Genomic DNA, 16,596 nt, shown 5'->3' on the forward strand with positions numbered 1-16,596 from the left:
GCGAGTACAGTCCCCCAAGGAGTCAAGTAGGCATATGCACGTAACCTGAGTTAACGTAAGTCTGTCATGTAGATATGGCCTGAGGGGTACGAATTCTTTAGGAGAGGTAACGGGGAAAGTACGAGGCTAGGCCAAGACTCCCTCAGGTATTAGGCTCCTACGTTTGTGGATCTGGGCAAAGAGCCGCATAAAAAGAAACGGATATCATTTATTTCTCTTTTTTTTTTTTTTTTTATAAGTTCATGACTTGAGGGTGTACAAATCATGACATTTTGACCGCTTGTGGTTATCGAGCAATCTTGGGGTTGTAGTAGGATGACCAGACAGCAAGTGTGAAAAATCGGGACGGGGGTAATAAAAGCCTATATAAGAAAAAGATCCAAAAATCGGGACTGTCCTATAAAATCGGGACATCTGGTCACCCTAGGTTGTAGATGTGTGTTCATTAGGTTGTGAAGGCCAAAACTATAACTGGGTTCAAAAAAGAATGAGAAGTTACTGGAGGGTAGACCCCATCAATAGCTATTAGCCAGGATGGCCAGGGATGTATCCTCATTCTCTGGACGTCCCTAAGCCTCTGACTGCCAGAAGCTGAGAGTGGACGATGGGGTGGATCACTTGATAATTGCCTTGGTCTGTTCATTCCCTCTGGGGCACTTGGCATGGGCCACTCTTGGAAGCCAGGACGCTGGGTTAGCTGGACCCTTGGTCTGACGCAGTACGGCCGATCTTCTGCTCAGTAGAAATCACAGTGTATTTTTGTCTTTGAGAAGGATTTAATAGGAGATCGTACACGGGCCTTAGTGAATATTTGGGAACCAAGTCCCACACACAAGCAGTGACGTGGAAAAGCACGAAGGGCTGGATTGAAAGGCAAAGTAACAGCCGGGAGAGGCAACCCGCATTGGTGCATCAAATGCAAATGAAATTTTGACACCAGGCCAGGAAATGAGTCAGAGGGGAAGTGACATGATCCAACAGACTCAACGTGTGCCATAAAAGTAAGAATTAAAATGTAGAATGAAAAATTCCGAATTCAAAAATCACAATGAGAACGCAGGACGTGCTATATTAGAAAAACAGAGGTCACGGCCAAAACGTCGAGCCGCTATTTTCTTACGCGTCTTTGCTAGTCCAATACAAGTGTAGACAGCCCAGCGACACCCCGCGGCAGGGCGCTGGCCAAGGCTCATGGATGAGGTGCCGAGAGTCCTGCAAACAACATTTGACAAAGTGAACAGAAGGAGTCAAAGTATCTTAGTGCCCGGGGAGGGGGTCAGGGAACCCCAGCAGCAGGCTGGGGGGGGGCAGGTGTGTGACCGGCTGGGAGACTTCATGCAGACACCTCACCCCACAAAAGGGGCCACCCCGGTGTGTGACCCGGGGGTTTGGGGTGATCCGGCGGACAGGGAGGGGCAGCCAGTGTCCGGGCATTGGGGTGCCCTGCGGCCTTTCAGGACCCAGCCCTGGGAAGCGGGTGCTAAGATGCCCCGTCCTCTGAGAGGGGAAATAACCCCACCCCCCCACCCCACTGGCTGTTTGCAAACGCGGCCGCCCGGGCTGGTGTTTGCAGGAGACCCGGGAAGGGGCTGGAGCAGCTGGGGGCAGAGGCAGGAAAATCCTGCGGCAGCTCCGGGCTGGGCAATGCAAGGCGCTGCTCCCCCCATGGGGTTTGTGCTGGGGGGTCATTAACCCCCCCCGCCCGGCCGGGGGGGACGTTCCCCAGCTGGGACCAGCCCCCTGGGCAGCCCCGGGCTGGAGCCTGCAGGTAATTAACCAAGGGCCGGGGGGGGAGACGCCTCTGCACAAGGGGGCCCCGGTCCCCCCGCCCCTGGGAACCGGCCCCCGGGTTGTTCCCGCACCTGGGGCGGGCCCCGAGCTGCGTTCACACCAGTGACCCTGCTGCCCCCCCCTGCCCCTGGCTCCAGCCAGGGGCTGCCCCAGGGGAGAGGGGGTCAGATGGGGCAAGAGACCGGGCCCCAGTGGGGTTCCCCTTCGTGTGTCTGGGGGTGCAGGGGCCGGGAAGGGAGGGATGAGAAATGAGCCAGAGATGGAGGGAGGGGACAGACCGTGTGAACTGGGGTGGGGAGGTTGGACCTGGCTCTGGACAGGCCGGAGATGGGGGGGCAGGGGGGTTTCTCTCTGGGTTTGTCACTTCAGTCTCAAAGACTGATTCATTTCCCCTGAATTCTTCCCCTTTCCCCTCCAATTATAAAATATGGGGATAAAATCCATGTCGATCCCGCCCCCCCCTTTTCTCTCCAATGATTGTCCCTGTCTCAGTCGTCCTCCGATTTTGCCCCATTTTCTAATTCCCAAAGGTCACAGTTTGAAGTCTCAGTTGTGAGCTATTTCCCCACCCATTTTATCTGCAGCCAATTGTCCTTGTTCAGGTGGGAAATCGTCGCCCCGAGTCATTCCCCCGAACCGGAAGGGGGTTAGTGGGAGCAGCTTAGGGGAGCCTGGAGACGCGGCTGGCTCTGGGGTGGGACGGGGCGGCCGGTCTCTGCCAGCAACAGGGCATGGGAGGGACACGGGGGGAAGGGAGAAGCGATTTTTCTCAGTGGCGTAACCAGGCCCTGCTGCCGCCCCCCCAACCCCCCCATCTGCCCAGTGCAGCTCCCCACAGCCACCAGCTGCCTGTCCCCTGCCCCTCCCATCCTGCTGCCCCCTCCCCACTGCCAGGGGGCCTTCCTGCTCCAGACCCCCCCTCCCCACCCCCGGCCTTCTTAAAACACCTTCACAAAGGGCTCCCTGCTTCCCCTGGGAACGGCGGGGTGGAGGGGAACTGTTCCTTTCCGTTTGTTTATTGTACAGTCAGGTAACTTTCAAACTTTCCCACTTTTCCCTCTAATTATTATTATCCCTCTGATCTTGGTGTTTTTATCTTATGATTTCAGACTTTTAGGTTTTGACCTGTTTTCTCTCCTGTTCTCAAGGATTGCGATAAAGTACCCTGAGAGGCTAGGTGGGTGAGGTGATCTCTTTCATTGGACTAATTTCCATTGGTGAAAGAAACAAGCTTTTGATTTCCACAGAGCTCTTCTTCAGGTCTGGGGAAGATACTCGGAGTGAAACAGATGGTTAAGCATAAGACATTAACCCATGTTGCCAGAAACTGTTCAGACTGAAGAGGACAGTTAATACCACTGCACTCATGGGAGAATTCGTGGATTACAGGTGGTTCTCATGAGACCTATAACCAGCATCTTCTTTCTCTTTTTTTTTTTTTTTGAGACTGTGATTTTTTAATGTCTAGCAAAATTATGACTTTAAGCTCCCAGGCTTGTCTTTTGAAGGTGTTTTGCAGGTTTCTTTTGAGGATCAGGACTGAGAGGCAAGATATTGAGGGAGCATTTTGTGAGAAGTTTTTGCTCCACAGAGGATAGGGTGTTTTTGTCTTTCATTATTTTTCTGTGTGAGTTCATTCAAGAGCATGACTGTGGGTGAAGCCAGACGTAATTTCTGTTGGGGCGTTTAGTGCACTGGATGGAGTCCACCGCATGTTGTGATAGGCCTGTGTAGGACCCATGGTTCTTGGTGTGGGGAATATTGATCGTCTCTGCAGTGCGGATACGTCTTCAGGGTTTGCGTCAGTTGTCCTGGCAGGGTGAGTTGGTGGGTGCTGGTCTGTGGGAATCTTGATCTGAGGATGGGCTTGACAAGACTGGGGAGGTTGTTTGAGGGCCAACAGAGGGGGCTGGGGAAAGATTTCTTTCAGGCTGTGCGTGCTCCCCATCGAGTCTGCATTGCAACTGTCTGCTGATCCCCCACCTGGGTCCTAGTGTGGAGGGTGCTGTCAGTGTGTTTTTCTGTTTTGAGGCGGGCTCTCTCGGGGTAGGAGGGTGGCTCATTCCTTCATGCCACGGTGATGTTGTGTCTCCACTCCCTGACACACCCACTACTTTGCCTTGCCAGCCAACTTTTCAGGTCTCTGCCAGTCCAAACCTTGCCTTAAGTGATATTAGGCAAGAAAAGAAGACCCGTAGGGTGACAGACAAAACAAGTTTTCTAGAGACTAAAACTGAATTTCAGCAAGTTACAAGTGTTGTCTAAGCAGGTTTCTCACCCCCAGTCAGTTTCCAACTACTCTGGCCTTCCAGGCCAAGACGATACATTTTTCATAGTCTCAAACGGTGCTGTATTGTATTGTCCCCTGCCTGACAGATAACTCAGATGTCCTTTCATCCCCTTTCTATTACCCAAAGTTCCTTGTCTGTGTTTCAAGAGCCTAGAAAGCTTCTGAGGGGTGCAAATTCTATCTCCCATCGGGACTGTAAATTGCTTCTCTCCCCTGCTTGCTCGCTTTGTTTATCATCTATGTCAATGTACTTTCATTGTCCTCTGCCTGTGACCAAGCTGGTCAGTCAAGTAAATGCATGTTCCCTTGTGTAGGGTAGGCCGGGTATTTGCCAAACACATTTCAAGAACCTAATTCCGGCGAATCTCTATAATTCCTTGCACACAACCCATGCAAAGAGCACACACTGATTTGGGACCAGTGTGTCGTCAGTTTACAGATGATGCCTTACGGGGCACCTTTTAGATACCGATCATGACAATGGTGTGTTGGAGCAAAGAGTGTGTCAGGCCTGTGTGGTGGGCCCTCAGCCAGCGGTGGCTGGGGGTTTCCCAGCATCACAGAGATCTACCCTACAATTCCCCCCTACCCTCTTCTCTCCGGTTTTATGTTACTATTTGAATAGGCCCTGAGATTTTTCCATTTCTCTAATTACAAAATGTTAACATTAAATCTCCTCAGATTTTGCCCTTTTTTCACATTCTTAAATACTGATATAAAATCCTTCCAAATGTTGCACTTTTTCTCTCTGTTTTATAAAATATTGATAAGAAATTTACTCAAATTTTGCCTCTTTACCTATTATCAACCAATAATCTAAAGTCCCTCCCCCGTTTTCCCACTTTGCTCTTAAATTTGTGGCAATTCATTCCAAATTCCTCAGATTGCCAGCCTTCTCTCTTTCTGTACTGAACATGGATACCTTGCTTTTTTCTATGTAATTATGAAATATGAATTAAAAGTCCCCTTCAAGTCTGGGCGTGTGTCCCCCGGTTTAATTGCCATAACTTCTCCTTTGATTGGGGGGAACCTGTTGCCCTGAGTCATTCTCTATATTGGAAATTGCCAGGGGGATAAATTCCCCCATAATCACCTTTCCCCTCATATGAGAATCATTTGTTTCCCCTCTGTCTCAGCTAAAATGTTTACTGATGAAAGTGGCTGGCCCCATATTTGCTACACACCAAAGCTAGGGGCTGCCCCGTGTTAAGGGGAACGGTGTCTCCTAGCGGCTAACGGGAAGTCGGCTGGACCCTTTCCCCCAGATGCCGTGGGATGAGGGTTCACTCCCCTCCGTGGGCAAACAACTCGGTTTGTTTTAAGAGAGAGCTGGACACATTTCCGAGGGTGACGCATGATTGGAATTGCTTGTGACCGTGGGGGCAGGGCTCGGCAGCCCCCCGGCTCCCTTCCAGTTCATGTCTGGTGTCCCTAAAAGCTCCCGCTTTCAGAGCTTTATCGGCCAGCTGCGGGGTCAGGAACACGCACACTGTAGTTTGTGGGCGGTTTGTTTTTCATCTCTTTCCACTGAAGCGTCCGATTCGGCCATGGCTGGAGACGGGACACTGGACAGGGAGGGCCAGTGCCCTGACGTGGCTCCGAGCTTTCTCTCTCTCAGGCTGGCTGGTTCTTGCTCACATGCTCTGGGTGTAAAGGGTTTGCCATCTGTGGGGTCGGGAAGACATTTCCCCCCGGGTGAGATTGGCACCTTGGTGGAGGGGGGAGGTCACCTGGGTCTGCAGCATGGGGTCTGGGTCACTTGCCAGGATTGTCTGTCTGCATCTCTCTCACTTAACCCTTTCCCTGCCCCTGCAGGTGCCCCAGCATCGTCTCGTCTCCCTCGGGCTGTTGCCCTTGGGTCTAATGTTTGGCTGTTGGGTTTAATGTGCGGGTGCTGGGCGGTGTTGGTTGTGTAGCCTCGTGTGATTGACGGGAATAACGAACTGGCATTTCAAACAGCAGTGATTTGCGCTAAGGATTTGGCCTCCCCATTGGGGCAGGGTGAAAACCACTGCTGGGCACATCACTAGCTGGAGGGACACGAGGAACCACTCTTAGAGGGGATACAATCACAGGTCATCCCGCGTCTGTTTGCTCGTCATTTCCCCGAGCAGATAAAGAAAGGCCAAAGCGTAGGAACGTAACAGAAGATGGAGGGAAAGTACGTAACGTCCAGCATCGATAGGTTCCCACTCACATCCCCTTGGGGAACGCTGGAATAGGAAGGGGATCGTCAGGTGGTCGTCTGTTGGACGTTCCCCGACGTGTCATCCTCCACCCCCCCCGCCATGCACAAGCTGGGTGTTTACGCCCACTAAGGCTGATAGATGTGTGTACGGGCATCACCCCCTTTTCCTTATCTGTATTTCCACACCCCACTGAATGTGGGGTGCCCGTTTTCCATAGGCAAATTCTTTCGTTCCTCTTACCCTCGTTAACATTGACATCAATCAGTTACTAAGGGAACTTGTGGCTATTTTAGGATTCCCCAAAATATTCGTGACTGTGATTGCGGTGTTAACGGGGGGGCTGCGGCAGACTTTCCTAAGCGTCAGCAATTAACACATTTTTGCTGTAACACTGCAATGTGCGGGGGGCAGGGTCATTCCTTGGGTAATGGATCATGTCAACCTATCTTGGGCCTAAGGCCTTGTCTGGCTAAGCTCCGGATCTTACAGGCCTTAAGCCGGCAGGCCTCTCTTTACAGCCTTATCTTACCCGTACTCCAAATTCACACTCATCTGTGATACGGACCTGTCCGTCCACACCCCTGGAGTGCCTCCCTGCTTACCTTTTACCAAGTCACATCTACATAGTCAAGCTATTAGCTACAGTCCTGTGAGATACAGGAAACCAGACCAGATGATCTGGTCCTTTCTGGCCTTGGTCTCGGTGATTATGACCAGAACTATCCCCAAACCCTGCGACGAATGGCCTCCATGAGCAGTTCCTTCCCCCCAGCGCTGAGATGCAGCCACCTCTGGGGTGGATCAGTGGCCATTGCCTGCCAGTGACAGGGGCTGGAAATTTCTTAACTATTTGGTTGTCTTTGTGCCCTGCATTCAACTGTTCAAGAAGCATCCCCCAGGGCTCCCTCTGCCGGTGTGGGTGGCCGGCAGGGGCTGGCGGTAACTTTCTATCTGTCTGTCAAACAGTGATAGGAAATCCCCCCAGGTTTTGCTTCTCTCCCCCCTTCCCGGCTGCAGGAAGCTTGGGCTGTGGGGGGGAAACTGTTTCCCTGAGTTCTCATCCCAGATGCAGGGAGGTGGGAAGAGGATTCAACCCCCCCCCCGCCCCGACACACACACCCCTCTGCAATCAGCTGTTGAAAAGGATTCTGGCCTCATCCCTCCCGAGCCACCACGTTTCTTGTCTCATTGAGACCCGTGTTAATCCAGAGTCACCGCGAGGAAGGACAAGGAGTGACTCCGGATTAACATGGGAGTGAATGAGATCAGCAGCTGCCCCTGGAGGCGGCGGGGTGGGGGGGTGTCATTACCTCTGGTTGTTGCTAAAGCAGGGAGAGCTTCTCTCTCTCTCCGCTCAGGATATTGGGGTTCAGCTTCCCGGTTCAGCCGCAGCTGATCGGGGAGCCGGCGCTGAGCAGGGTCTGTGCTGGGGAGTGACCTTAACTAAAGCTTCCTCCGCGCTCGCCAAGGTGCGGGCCTTCTCCAGCTGACTGGAAGGGCACTGGGGTGGCTGGGGGGGGGGGTAGCCCCTCCCCAAAATTTGCCTCAGCCTCCCCCCGCCCCCCATAGCCACCACTCCCAATGCAAAGGTCAGACATGACGCAGAAGTGAGGGTGGCCTGGTACGGGGTTGGCACCCTTCATTGTCTGCTGCTGCCGGCAGCGATAGGGGCTGGTACGTGCAACCTACTGGGCCCCCCCCGACCCCCCACCCCCCACCCGCGCTCTGGGGGGGACCCAGAGATATGGCAAAGGATCCAGGACTTTCATGCACATGGCGCAGACGAACAAAGGCCGGAGAGCATCTGGTCCGGCCTCCAGTCGCAGCCCCGGTTGCTTTTGAGACGGGCCCGTTCCAACGCCCTCCCCGGCCGAAACGTCTCCGACTTGAACGGCTCAAGAGCAACGGGGGGAGGCGGAGAATGGGGAGGTGTGATCATGTGTAAATGACTAATTTTAAAATAGCATCCGGGGGCATTCTCTGATTTTAAGTAACTAGCTATTACTAGGGTTTAACCAGTAGGTTTTCCCCTAAGTTCGTATTTGTTTGTTCATTTATTTATTGCCTTAGGTTTTTTCCTGTTGATTTTCTGGGAATCAGGGTCACAACAGTGAGGTGCCTGAGCTGAAGCTGGGGAGGGAGAGCTCAGTGGTTTGAGCATTGGCCTGCTTAAACCCAGGGTTGTGAGTTCAATCCTGGAGGGGGCCATTTGGGGATCGGGGGAGCTGGGGATTAGCCCTGCTTTGAGCAGGGGGTTGGACTAGATACCTCCTGCCAACCCTGCTAGTCTAAGTTTAAAACCCATCTGTCTGTGTATCTTTTTATTCACCTTTGGAGCAGAACATCGATAAAACACACGTTTAAGTGCTTATGGTTAAGAAAATAAAGGCGGGCCCACAAGATGTATAGTGCAGGACCCCCCACCCCCAATTTTCTGTCTCGCTCACCTTAGCACCCCATTTCCCCCCACCGGGAAGAATCTGCTGCCACCCCTGCCCCTGGTACTAGACCCCTAGGGCCGCCCCAGGCTCTGCCAACATCAATTCCTGAGCCAGACTCCAGATAATTCAGAGAGGCCTCAGGGAAAGGGCTGGGGACAGGCAAAGTCACATGCAGCCCCTCCGGCCCCCCATTTCCCCTCCTGTTAACGATGGCAGGAGCTGGTCCAGCCCGGAGGGAGCCAACGGATCAGACTCTCCCAGCCAGAGCGGGAGGGAGAAGGGCCAGAGGGAAGGGGAGAGATGGGGAAAGAGGGAGAGAGACTCCCAGGACTCGAACCCGCCCAGACACATTGGTTGCAGCATCTCTGGGCAGATTCCCTTCCCGGTGAACAAGGTGAGGGGCAGAAAGAGGAGAAGCCAGTTCCCTCCTCTCCCTATTGCCCCCGCTGGGGTGTGGGCGGCCCTGGGGAAATCCCCCCAAATGACTCCTGCGGTTCTGCTCTCTTCTGCCCTTTGGGTCAGAGTCTGTGTCACTGGGAGAGTTTCAAAATCTCCCTCAGTTTCGTGCTGCTGGGAGGGGGCTGGGGCCGGGTAATAGAAACGGGACCAAGCGTTTTCTCAGCCTGGCCCCAGCTACAAGGTTTGTCTGCAGGGAAAAGCCCCTGGGGGGGAACTGTGCTGTGAGGTGAACTCAGCCCTGCTCTGACTGCCTCCCCTTTCCCCCTCCCAGGCTGCCGAGCCCTGGCCAGGGCTTGCTCCGGCTGGTCCCAGCCTCCCCGGGGACAGGGAGCGGAAACAGGGGCCATGGAGCCCGCTCAGGTAGGGATCCTGGTCGAGGGAGAGGAGCAGAAACTCCCCAGGAGGGAGGAACTTGTGGGGAGTTTGGTCTGGAGGTGGGAGAGGGCAGGAAACAGCCAGGGGGGATAAAAGGAGGGGGCCAGGGTTGTCCCCGTGGCTGCTAGGGGACCCCACTTGTCCTGCTGGTCTGGCTTCTAGCCCGGGGCCCTCTGACCAGCAATCCCGGTCTGCTCAGCGTCGGACCCTGGTGCTGTGTCCCAGGCTCCTTCCTACCCTACCTCTCTGTCTCCTTGTCTCGCCCTGGTTTCCCTCCAGAGCTTCCTCTCTTCCCCCCCAGCTCCTTCACCCTTCGCAGGCTCCTGTTGGACTCCCCAGTGCAGGGCAGGACCCCAGGCTTCACCCTTCCCCGGCTCTCTTACTTGTCCCTGGCCAACTCCCTCTCCCTCCAGGGAGGGACTGCGGAGCTCGTCCTGGTTTCGACTCCTTGCCAGCCCCTCTCCCAGCTGCGGTTAGGCTTTATAATCCCTGGCTCGCCTCCAGGGGCAGCCCATATGGTGAATTGGCCCCTTCTGGCCCACGGTAACCCCCACAGGGCGTGTGTGGGGTGGACACCCCATCCCAGAGAGACTGCTACGAAGGGGGCACCCACCAGTGAGGATAAGGGGAGCTGCCCCCTTCCCTCCCTTCCAGCTGCTGGCCACGGGGATTCCTACGGGGAGAGCGTTGCTGGGGGCTCCACGTCCTGTAGTGGCCTCTGGCTAGCAGGAGTGTGGCAAATGTGAAGACCCCTCTTTCCCTTTCTCTTCTTGGAGGGGTGAGGGTCTCTCTCTTTCTCCCCTCACCCCGATGCCTCCTGGCTGCTCTGAGCAGGCTGGGGGTGGGACTCTGCTGACTGTGAGCCTCCCAGAGTTTGCACTGAGTTGGCCCTGCTCCCCGGTGACTAGTGGGGCTGTGAGTGGGGCAGCAGGTCCTGAGCGGGGGGCTCTTGCTCTTTCAGGGGCCGGTGACCTTCGAGGAGGTGGCCGTGTATTTCACCAAGGGGGAGTGGGCTCTGCTGGACCCCGCTCAGAGAGCCCTCTACAGAGACGTCATGCAGGAGACCTACGAGACGGTGACCTCGCTGGGTAAGGGTTCCCGTCCCCGCGGTTCTTAGAAGGGGAAATGAGGAGTTCAGGTTCACGTCACCCCCACAATGCCACCTTAACTCTGCCCTGTCTCAGCAACGCCCCGACACGCCAGGGACACACGCCCCAGCCCTGTGCCCTGCCCTGCCCCACAGCACTGGGAACAGAGCCCAGGAGCGGAATAGCACAAAGTCTCACGCCCGGGCTCGCGTCTGGCGTGGGGAACGGAAGCTGCCTTCGCTCTGACACGGAGCCTGTTCCACACGAACCACCACAGACGTGCAAAATATCCCTGTATTCGAGAGAGCTTGGAGCCCTGGGCCTGGTGCAAGACCGGAGGCCTGAATCAAAGTGAGCAAAAGCCCGTGCTATGAACCAAAGTCAGGCCCCGTCACAAAGCAGGTGCTTGCTTATGAGTTCACCGTCTGATGCAGGAACTTGGCCAAGGCATAAAACACAGGCCCTGCTAGGTACTAGATATTCATGTGAACACGTTCCTGGGGGATGGGTCAGGAACACACCGACCCCGAGTAAGACAAGGGTGTGGGGACAGATGGCAGTAAACCTCTCCGAGCGCCTTCGTCACTGAACGGAGCCTGTGGTCTTTCTGGGTAGTGCTCCTGGGCTCTGCTGGGCCAGCGATCTGTGCGGGGCTGGTGTAGCATATGGAGAGAGAGACACGCACACGCCAGCCGACAACGGTTACCAGCCCTTCACCCGCTCCCTAAGGATTCCTTCTGAGTCATTCTTTCACTCCCCCTTGCTGAGCCTGGAGACGCCGAGCATGTCTGCCACCCGACGGCTGACCGTCCCCCTGGTGAGACCACATCCTTGTGCTCCTTCCTGGGCACAACCTGCAACGCTCAGCAGTGACACGAGGCAGACGGGGGCCAGCAAGCGTCCAGGCACCTCTCTGCATCTCCTGGCCCCGTGGTTCTCAACCTGTTAATCATTATGGGCCGCACATGGCCTGATGCTTCTTTCTCCTTTCCCAAAGGAATTAAAGGCGTCAATGATAGAATCTAATTCACTGGAGCTGTCCACACGCTGAGGGATATTCATACTCCCTTCCATTACCCCTGGCTCACTAGAGTCCCTATTTCCTCAAAGTGTGCTTTCCTGACATACAATATCTCTGACATACGGCATTCTGGGGCCTCTGCGCTCCCTCTTACTCCTTACTGTGTTGAACCCCACCAGCGAATACTCCCCTGTTCCAGCTCTCCTATGGCTCATAGTCTCTGGTCCTTTCTCTGCCAGAAAGAAGCATCTCTAGGGGGACTTACCCGCTGTCTGGAGTCTTCACTGTCTGGGACATGGAATTACTGTTGCTGTATTTTAGGAGGCCGTTTGATGAGTGTCTGGCTCTGTGTGCTCACAGGAGGGATGGGGACTGTTAAATACCCCAAAAGCAGAGAGTCCAGCACCTTTGAGCAACTTGGGAGCTGGCCCTGGTGTTTTACTGCCTTAAAATGGCCTGGGGTTAAAATAATAGAACATTGTTTTCTGACACGTGTCCCATGAATTCTCAAGATGTCCCTTGTTTTCTTTCCCCCGAGCAGGGTTTCCAGTTTCCAAACCTGATGTGATCTCCCAGCTGGAGAAAGGGGAAGAGCCGTGGGTCTCAGGAATCCAGGACTCAGAAGAACCAGGGATCCTGAGAGGTGCCTGCCCAGGTGAGGAACAATTAAATCAACTCAAAAGCTGTCAGTGCCTGAAGGAAGGAGCTGGGATTCCCTGGAAAGACCTTGTGAACTCTCTCACTTCAGGATTGTCCCCAGCTTGTGTGATACCCTCAGGGCAGAGATCATGACTTCCTGCCCATCCTGACTGATACCTGGCAGTAACTCCCTCCTGTCATCCCGAGTGTTTGGATAGAACATGGGAGCAGAATTGATCTGTTTTCTCTTCCCTATGGGGAAAAGTTTGGGAAAAAAATAGGAACTAAATTTCCCAGTCTCCCCAGCACTTACTCTGTTTTCCTCTCCCCTTTTCCATTCCTGTTCCTGAGGTTTCTCTCTCTATCCCAGCAGGTGGTGGGATGGTGAGTGAGAACGGGGAGCAGACTCTTCAGCAGATGGACGCGGAGCAAGGGGAACCGCACAGGATGTTATTGCGAAGATCCGAAGGGAATGTGTCCATAAGTCTTGAGCAAGGAAAATCTTGTGAGAGTCAGCACAGGCCAGAGAGGCAGCAGCCAGAGCAGCCAGCGGAGAAGGTGGATAAATCCATTAATTGTCAGGCAACTCACAAAGACCTCAAAGGAACCACAGGCCAGCGCAGAATCCTCACCGGAGAGAGAAAAAACACCTGCACTGAGTGTGGGAAAAACTTCCGTAGACGTTCAACCCTTATTAGACATCAGAAAATCCATAGGCCAAAGAGATCATATGAATGCAGTGAGTGTGGGAAAAGGTTTACGTATCACTCAGAACTTGTCACTCATCAGCGAATCCACACAGGAGAGAGGCCCTATAAATGCTCCGAGCGCGGGAAAACCTGTCGCTGGCGGGAAAATCTTACTAGACATCAGAGAATCCATACTGGGGAGAGGCCCCACGAATGCCGTGAGTGCGGGAAAACCTTCATTTCTCACTCACGCCTTACTCAACACCAGAAAATCCACAGCGGGGAGAGGCCTTATCAATGCAGCGAGTGTGGGAAAAATTTCAGTCAGATCTCAAACCTTATTAGACACCAGAAAATCCACACAGGAGAGTGACCCTGGACATGCTGTGAGTGCGGGAAAACGTTTTCCCGGCAATCACACCTTATTATTCATCAGAGAACCCATGTGGGAGAGAAGCCCCATGAATGCCGTGTGTGCGGGAAAACCTTTGCAAGGCACCCACACCTTATCAGACATCAGAGAATTCATACAGGGGAAAAACCCTACACATGCAGTGAGTGTGGGAAATCCTTCACTCAGAACTCAAACCTTAGTGTCCATCAGAGAATTCACACCGGGGAGAGGCCCTATGAATGCGGTGAGTGCGGGAAAAGCTTCAATCACAGCTCAAACCTTAATACGCATCAGAAAATCCACAAGGGAAACGATCAACCATAAAATCCTTAGCTCGGGCTGACAACATGTTTTTTTTTTTTCTTTAATACTTTTCCTAATTCCACCATCACGCCCTTAAGGCTGTTGCAGCATTTGCTTCGCCGTGAGCCCTCCGCTCACGTAGCTGCCCATTTCTGTCTTTTGCAGCTCGCCCTTCTTTGGGGTGAATCCCATGGTCCTTTCGGTAAACTCCCTACGAGTCATGGGAATGTGTGTCCCTCCTACCAGGAATGTCCGTCTATAGCTAGTTGAAGTCACCCCTATCAACGTAAAATCTTCCTGGGCCTTAAAAAGCTAACTTTCTATAGCCAATAAACATATTTTAATGTTTTATCTTTACCAGTGAATTTGTCTAAAGTGTGGGGGAATCTGCTCACATTACAGAGGCTGTGTGTGCCCATTACCCTCTGATGGAGTGGTGAACTGATTACTGAGTTTACACCTAGTACATTTCTAGGGAGCAAGGCTGGGGCTGGGGGGATTTGCTGGTGTCATAGAATCATAGAATATCAGGGTTGGAAGGGACCTCAGGAGGCCATCTAGTCCCACGCCCGCTCAAAGCAGGACCAATCCCCAACTAAATCATCCCAGCCAGGGCTTTGTCACACCTGACCTTAAAAACTTTGAAGGGAGGAGATTCCACCACCTCCCTAGGTAACGCATTCCAGTGTTTCACCACCCTCCTAGTGAAAAAGTTTTTCCTAATATCCAACCTAAACCTCCCCCACTGCAACTTGAGACCATTACTCCTTGTTCTGTCGTCAGCTACCACTGAGAACAGCCTAGATCCATCCTCTTTGGAACCCCCTTTTAGGTAGTTGAAAGCAGCTATCAAATCCCCCCTCATTCTTCTCTTCTGGAAACTAAACAATCCCAGTTCCCTCAGCCTCTCCTCATAAGTCATGTGCTCCAGTCCCCTGATCATTTTTGTTGCCCTCCGCTGGATGTTTTCCAATTTTTCCACATCCTTCTTGTAGTGTGGGGCCCAAAACTGGACACAGTACTCCAGATGAGGCCTCACCAGTGTCGCATAGAGGGGGACGATCACGTCCCTCGATCTGCTGGCTATGCCCCTACTTATACAGCCCAAAATGCCACTGGCCTTCTTGGCAACAAGGGCACACTGCTGACTCATATCCAGCTTCTCATCCACTGTCACCCCTAGGTCCTTTTCCGCAGAACTGCTGCCGAGCCATTCGGTCCCTAATCTCTAGCGGTGCCTGGGATCACCCTGTATATCATTCATGAGTGGCTGTGACCACGTGGGATACGGGGGTCCCACGGTCCATGTTATACACTGGGGGATGTCACAGCCAGTTTATATCCATTTGCTCTTGTTCCCACACTGGGCCCTAACTTAAATAATTCCCTCCTTGGTGTTTATGCCTCTGATGTATTTACAGAGAGCAATATATCTCCCCTCAGCCTTTGTTTTGTTAGGCTGAACAAGCCAAGCTCCTTCAGTTTCCTGTCATCAGGTAGGGTCTCCATTCCTCTGATCATCCTAGTAGCCCTTGTGTTTTGATTTCTTTGTCCTAAATCAGACTCCTTAGGGCTAAAGATGAAATGACACAGAGCTGGAAGGGGAATTTGAATGGATCCCAAACACAGTGTGATCATTCAGAGTTTAAATCCCAGTTTCCATCTTTTGACAAACATGTTTCTGAGCTTTTCCCCTGCAGAGGTGGGACTGTTTGTTAGGGGGCTTATTCCTTCACCCACTTACTTCCCTGGTCCTTCTCGCATGAACAGAGAGCAACAATACCCGAAGTCCGAAGGTGCAAACAATTCGATGTTTATTGGGGTGAACTTCCAGCAAGCATGATTCCAGTTTCCTTCCTTACTGTCCCCCTTCCCAGCTCTGACACCACAGAGCCTTAAACTTGTGTCCCTGTTCCCATTCCTGCCCTTAGCCAAACACGATTCCAATTTCCCCACCCCCATTCCCTGTTCCCATTCCCCCCCACACCCACCCACTTCCTGATTAACTGCAGACTATATAGTAAAACTTGAGTTCTGCTTAGCTATTCCTTAATCAGTCATTTTACTGACATTTAACCAACCAATCCTAACAGATCATAACATGATTATTTAACCAATTATATCCCACCACCTTAATTAGTTTACACCCAGCAAAATTAATTATACAGCAGACAGGAACAATCACAGAACCAGACAGAGATTATACAGACAAACAACAGCGAAGTGGGAACTATAATGACAAAACAATACAGAAGTGAGGATTTCACATCCCAGCTATGGATAAGTGAGTTCTTGCCAGACAGGATGCTATCAGACTAAGTTTCCTTTTACGTCTTCTAGGCACTTCCCTTTCTCTGGAGGTGACAGGCATTATCAGGACAGGATTGTATTTCTAACAGCCCAATAGCACCTTCTTTCAATGTGACTGGGTTCACATTAACAAGGCTTCACTGCATGAAGCAGATTTGAACAGAGTAGAGGAGAATGCAATGGGAGACTCTCTTGCCCTGATTCTGAGTCATCAGATATAACCTGAGGAGAGATTAATAAGACTAGGAGGACTTGTGGCACCTTAGAGACTAACCAATTTATTTGAGCATGAGCTTTCGTGAGCTACAGCTCACTTCATCGGATGCATATCGTGGAAACTGCAGCAGACTTTATATATACACAGAGAATATGAACCAATACCTCCTCCCACCCCACTGTCCTGCTGGTAATAGCTTATCTAAAGTGATCATCAAGTTGGGCCATTTCCAGCACAAATCCAGGTTTTCTCGCCCTCCACCCCCCCACACAAATTCACTCTCCTGCTGGTGAATTAATTAATAATTAATTAATCACATTAATAAGACTGTGACTTTTCAGCTTGGAAAAGAGATGACTAAGGGGGGGATATGATAGAGGTCTATAAAAT

This window comes from Lepidochelys kempii, chromosome 28, assembly GCF_965140285.1.
Source record: "Lepidochelys kempii isolate rLepKem1 chromosome 28, rLepKem1.hap1, whole genome shotgun sequence".
Lineage (NCBI taxonomy): Eukaryota > Metazoa > Chordata > Testudines > Cheloniidae > Lepidochelys > Lepidochelys kempii.